This window comes from Anastrepha ludens, chromosome 6 (genome assembly GCF_028408465.1).
Source record: "Anastrepha ludens isolate Willacy chromosome 6, idAnaLude1.1, whole genome shotgun sequence".
Classification (NCBI taxonomy): domain Eukaryota; kingdom Metazoa; phylum Arthropoda; class Insecta; order Diptera; family Tephritidae; genus Anastrepha; species Anastrepha ludens.
Genome location: NC_071502.1, coordinates 108747084 through 108754021, shown reverse-complemented (window position 1 = coordinate 108754021; position 6938 = coordinate 108747084).

The window sequence follows — 6938 nt, the reverse complement described above, 5'->3', positions numbered from 1 at the left end:
TAAAAATTAATCACATTTATTTAACTTATCTCGATAATTCTTCGAAATTTGTTGAATAATTGGTGACATGACTGCTCACTAGTTTTTTGAATTGATCTTTTACGTTATTCCGAATATTGAAGCAATTCGAGAAGAAGTCTGTTTTAAGGGGGGAAGTCCACGTCGAAGCCTCAAATTCGGTAATTTTTTAAACATATTTTTAAAGGTGATAAAATAATTATATTATTTTTAAGCTTTAACATAACTTTGTTTAACTTTTCGAAAGTGCAACAAAAATTTATTTTTATATTTTTTTTTTCAAAATGGCGGCGCAGGATCATTTCTTGTCGGCTGCCTACGGTACAAGGTCCCAAACTGCTCTTAATCTAAATCGATCTGAAACAAAAAAATGAAATTGGTTTTTTTATAACATATTAACGGAAAGGATGAACCTATAAAATTAAAAAACAAGTATAAAATTAGTTATAAAATAAGCCTTTGAAAAAAAGTCAGAATTTAGGACTATTTTATTGACATTTTTAACCCCCAAAAAGTAATTTATCCACGCGAAATGTCTGAAATTTGAGGTTTATCCTTCCGATAGTAATGTAGAAAGGCCTCACCAAACTTCAAACAAATCGGTCTATAACTTTTTGAGTTACAACACGGGCTGTTTTTTAAAAATTACAGTTTCGAGTAATTGAGTTTAAAGTTTGAGGTGCAGGAGCGCGCGGGCCGCTCTCTACACAGTTAATGGGCTATAGAAGCTATAATATTAGGAATTTCCGCATGAAAATTTCACAATATATTCGTCAGATACTATACTTTCAAAATATCGAAATAAAAAAAAATGGATTTTTTGAAAATTTTACATGCACTTCTCCCTTAATTCGGGATACTTCGATTCTGATAGAAATTTCGCAAATTCAATAATCGACGCATATCTATTAACATAATTCTAATACTCCAAATGCTTTTTGGGTTATAATTAAATGGGAAATGAAAAACTGACCATGAATTATGTTAATTTCAAATGGATTTAGAAAAAAATCAAGAGACGATTCAAAATATTTCAAGTATTGAATATCCGCTAATATTCCTTCTAGGTGTTTTATATAATCGTTGAGTTTTTCTTCTTTAAGATTGGACCAAAAGCAGAAAATTCATTTTCAAGTTCCTCCTTCTTTAATGCTTGAAGGAAATTTTTTGAATTGCCGATGTTATTTTGCATTGGCGCTAAAGGGACTTACTGTTTTCAAATATAATAAAATTTGTATATTCTAAATATTTTGTAACTAAATGTTCTATGTGGATTTTGCAGGGAATCGGCCTGATTAGTGGAATCATCCCTAAACACCTAGTAAAGCCGATTTTGAATACATGCAACAATGAAACGCGAACTCGGGTACATTTATCGAACGCCACAAATAATCCTTCAATATTTATTCTCCATTTGCCCTATACTCCTGCAACTCCACCCTTTTATACTCCATTCTCCTGCCCTATACCTATTCTCCATTTGTACAAATATTTCGGGTTACGGCTCATAAACTTCGACATATCAGTCAAAAATTGCGGCTGTCAAAGGCGTGTGACAGCCGCTGGTGCGCTAGTTATGTGTATTTAAAATATTGGTGCGATACAATGCACGTTAGCGATTTGCCTGTGACTCTTTTTCTCCATAAATCACTGAAATCCGAACACCCACACGTTCACGCATCAACAAATCGATCAATCAGCAACTTAGGCTTTCAAACATTGAATGAATTCGAGTAGGTTTTGTAACGCATTGCCACACAATGCGCCCAATGTGTCCATCAAGCGCTCATGCAAATAGTCAATCAATCAGTCGCACGGTCAGCAGCGCTATTGTACAACAACAATCACACAAAACACCCACAATGCCAATGAAAGCAAATAAAATCTACTGTGGGCAGTACAATTAAATTCGTATTGTTTTATTTCGTTTCGCACTCATTCATCTAATCCCTTTTTCGTTTTTCGACGCTTTTGGCAACTTCAATGCCACTTGAGTGGAGCTTGTCAACGACACTTCACGGTAGTCAACTGTCCTTGCTGCACTATGCTCTCTCGGCCTTACACCTAGATCTGTGTATGTATGCATTTGTATATGACTTGCAAGTGAATGTGTGTATGTTCGTGCCTGCCGCACACGAATCATACATATTTGCAGCTTGTTAGCCGCTGTTAGCTGTTGGCTGCTAAGGATTTTAGTTTTTAATTAATTTTGAAGTGGCAGTGCATGTTTGCTTGGTCCCTTTAAACTATGTTCGTATGTTTGTTTGTGTGTTTAGTTGTAGCTTTGCGTGGCCTTTACTTGCGTTTTATAGTTACTCCCACGCTCGCTCATTGTTGCTAATCTTTTTGTTTTTTTTTTCTGTTTTTGCAGTTGTCCTTACTATCCACATTTTGATTGTTTCCTACGAAATTTTCATTTAATTTTACGCTGCGCGTTGCTAAATTAGAATTTAATACCACTAAATCTCGAATTTATTAAATTTTGTGTGTTGCAATAATAATTTCTTCTAAGGGTTTCATTAGCCAAACTACGGGGAAGTGTGGGAGGTGTTCGTTTGGTAAATGCCAACTTGTGTGGGCACTTTGGCAGTTAATAGCATAGGGAACAACACTTGATCGCTGTATAGGAATAGCAGGAAAATAAAGGCAAAAAGATTCTTGTGCCTAAATCAGATTTGTTTTTTTTTATAGCTATTAATAACAGCTAATAATAATAACACGCGCTTGTTTTAAACTATGGTGATAGCTGAAAGCTCGAGGTCAAGGTGAAGGGAGGCGTATATTCCAAACATCTGGAGAACTCATTTAGTTTTCGGCTTCTCGACTACTGCAATGTCTTTCAGGCTTAACTGACGGCAATAATAAGAGCCGTGACACTGGTACAGTGTGATTTGAGACCTGAAGATGAAACCTACAATTTTGCTAAAAGCAGGGCTGCGATAAAATCCCTCACAAAGCAGTAGGCGGTGGTCGACAAGGTAGCCATGAAAGGTAGCTCTTAACGAGATGACTTTTGAGACGACGAGATAAGTAGTTTCACCTAAAGGTAATATGGATTTCTGGCCATTGTGCCATCGATGGGCCGACAGGTAGGGCCACTGAATCCTGTACACTTGACAGCAAGTTGACTAATGAGTACAAAGACAATGGCATAGGCATACCCTTAAAGAGTTGTAAGGTACTGGTTTTTGAGAAAATTGTAAGAGCAGGGAATGTAGTATGACGTAAATTGTTGCTGATTCTCAATGCTCAACTCACAGAAGCACTGCTAAGCCAAAATAAGCACATTCTGGGCACACTGAGCTCCATTATAACGGGGCACTGCCCAGAGGATGGGTGTGTCAACACATGGCTTTTGCTGAAGCTAGCGAAGTGAGGAAGAGAAGGAGGAAGAGACAACTTTTTAATAAGTTGAAAGATCTCAATACTGCTAAAATCAGCGATCGCAGTGATCTTAGCCTGAGTTTGAGCAACCGGTTCAATCTAACCTAACCTAGAACCTCATCAGGAAAATTTAACCAAAAATTAATATCTTTAACCCAAAGTACGCTGCAATATGAAAATTAGCTAGACATTTGCATAAAAGTTTTTTTTTTTTTTTTCGTTCGAATTTTTTTCGAAGTAAATGGCTTCAAATTTTTTCAAATTCCCTTTGTGTGCATGACAATCATGGGCTTCTTGATTACTTTTTGGGACGAAATGGGACGAAAAAAGATATGAACGCGGCAAAGCAATCATAAAAGAGGAAAAGCGGTAAAATAATAGACCGTCAGCCGTTTTGTGTGCAAACTTGACAATTTATTTCAGAGTATATTCAAATTTTCCTGAAAGTTTCCTCTCAAGTTATTTAAATTCATTGAAAAGAAACTCGTGAAAACTAGATTTTCCATTAATTTTTCCTTTGATAGCCTATAATTTTTAACCCATTACTTCCTCCCGTGTGGGTCATTTTCACACTTATATTTAAAAATCTGAAAAATGTTAAGTTTTGTGGGTCGATGGAGGGTTAAAATGTTCACTAAATATATTGCCCGAAAAATTGCATATAGAGCATCACAGAAAGTGCGCAGCATTGGTATAAAAAGGTGTCAAAAATCAAAAATGAACAAGAGTTTTGGACTCTTACGAGGGGTGCCTTTTATATGTCGGGATTAGAGACCAAAAACAAACTTTAATCATCGAAAATCACTTTATTGTTTTTCAAAATATTCTCCATGAAGATCTATACACTTTTGCATGCGCTTGAACCAATTGTATAAGCACTTTTGCCACTCTGAATGAGGTAACTCCAAAACATGCATTCTGAATGCCGCAACCGCTACTTCAGGTGTCGAAAAACGTTGACCTCTCAGTTTGTTTTTTACGTACGGGAATAAAAAGAAGTCATTCGGTGCCAAGTCAGGACTATACGGCGGATGACCCATCAATTCGATGTTTTGGGTGCTCAAAAATGCAGTTGTTTGAGCCGATGTGTGAGAGCTCGCATTGTCCTGGTGAAGAGTGATCCGTCTTTGCCGATTGGTTTTCCTAATTTCTTGGAAGACAACTGGCAAACAAATGGTTGTGTACCACTCAGAATTTACTGTTCTGCGTTGTTCTAGTGGTACGGTTGCGACATGTCCAGTTTTTCCGAACAGGCGACCATTTGCTTGGAAGTGCTTCGTGCGCGAACAACTTTTGTTGGATTTGGCTCATCTTGAAACACCCATACAATCGACTGCTGTTTACTTTCGGGCTCATACGCGTAAATCCATGATTCATCACCTGTCGCGATGTCATAGACGTGCTTCGAAGCCCCGCGATCGTATTTTCTGAGCATTTCCTTCGACCAATCGACACGAGCCTTTTTTGGAGCGATTGACAAATTGTGTGAGATCCAACGCGAACAAATTTTTTGACAGTCAAATGTTTATGCAATTTTGAATGTATGCTGGCCCCACTAATGCCTAAGATTGTCTCAATCTCACGATAGGTCACATGACGATCTTGCAATATCAGTTCGCGCACAGCATCAATGGTTTTCGGAACAACAACTGATTTTGGACGACCTTTACGAAATTAGTCTTGGAGTGAACTACGACCACGATTGAATTCACCATACCATCGATAAACACTGGTCCTTGATCGAGCTTCATCGCGAAAAAATGAATTAAGTTCATCCATGCAATGTTGCTGAGTTAATCCACGTCAAAAGTTGTAAAAAATAATCGCACGAATATGTTCACGATTTAATTTCACTTTCGGACCGAGATGAATCTTTTAAGTTACTGTAAACAACAGAAATAGCGCTGGTATTTCAAAAATGTCAAACCTTGCGATACAGCTGTCAGTTGCCAGATTGCAACACCAGGGTTGCCAAATCCCGAAATATAAAAGGAACCCCTCGTAATATTTAAGCTTTATACGCAAAATTCAAATTGCTGTAAAACTGCGTATATAGTCATTTGTTTGTTAATTCCGAATGGATGTTACAAGAATTTTCCTTAAGGGGACCCGGTGGTCTAGAGCTCGAAAATCTAGGGTATTTTCAGGAATTTTATTCTACATTTCTGGACAAGTCCAAGCACTCAGTCAGGAGACCATTGTACTACACCCGGATATAATAGGACTATGAATAAGTTCGTGCGGTTTTTTTCGAAATTTGAATCCTTATTGACGTAAAATGGTTACAAATTTAATATTCAAAATATTGTCCATCGCTTACTACTACTTTTTCCCATCTTTCTGGCAATTCACGGATTCCCTTTGTGAAAAATTCGGTCGGTTTTGCCGCAATCCACGAATCGATCCATTTTTTGACTTCATCGTAATTACGGAAGTGCTGGTCAGCCAGGCCATGTTGCATCGATCGGAAGAGATAGTAATCGGATGGCGCAAGGTCTGGACTATACGGCGGGTGGGGTAGGACATCCCATTTGAGCGTTTCTAAGTATGTTTTGACCACTTGTGCAACATGTGGCCGAGCATTGTCATGTTGCAAAATAACTTTGTCGTGTCTATCGGCGTATTGCGGCCGTTTTTCTCGCAGTGCTCGGCTCAAACGCATCAATTGTCGTCGGTAGACATCCCCCGTAATCGTTTCATTCGGTTTCAGTAGCTCATAATACACAACACCCAGCTGGTCCCACCAGATACACAGCATAACCTTCAGGCCATGAATATTCTGCGCCGACGTCGATGTTGAAGCATGGCCAGGGTATCCATACGTTGCCCGACGTTTTGGATTGTCGTAATGGACCCACTTTTCATCGCCAGTCACAATTCGATGCAAAAAACCCTTTCTTTTGTGCCGTTGAAGCAGTTGTTCGCATGCCATAAAACGGCGTTCAACGTCTCTTGGCTTCAATTCATACGGCACCCAATGGCCTACCTTTCGGATCATTCCCATGGCTTTTAAACGTTTGGAAATGGTTGATTGATCAACTCCCAAAGTTTTTGCAACCTCTTCTTGCATTTGAGCCGGATCTTGATCGAGCAATTCCTCCAATTCGGTATCCATGAACTTTGGCGGCGCACCCTCGCGTTCTTCGTCTTCCAAGCCAAAATCACCACTTTTAAAGCGTGCAAACCACTTCTGGCACGTTCGCTCAGATAGAGCATGCTCACCATAAACTTCCACCAAGATACGATGACTTTCGGCTGCTTTTTTCTTCATATTAAAATAATGAAGAAGAATTCCCCGCAAAAACACATTATTTGGCACGAAATTCGACATTTTCAAGTGTGGTAAAAATATTGTTGTTTACGCTTCAAATAAAAAACTTATACTGACGTTTGTGCCTTACGACAGTAGCTCTCCAATGAATGTTTGGAAATGTGGATCGATGGAATAATAATCAAGTTACGCCATCTGTTGTAAAACCGCACGAACTTATTCATAGTCCTATTATTTCAATAGAGAGAATAGTGATGAAAAGATA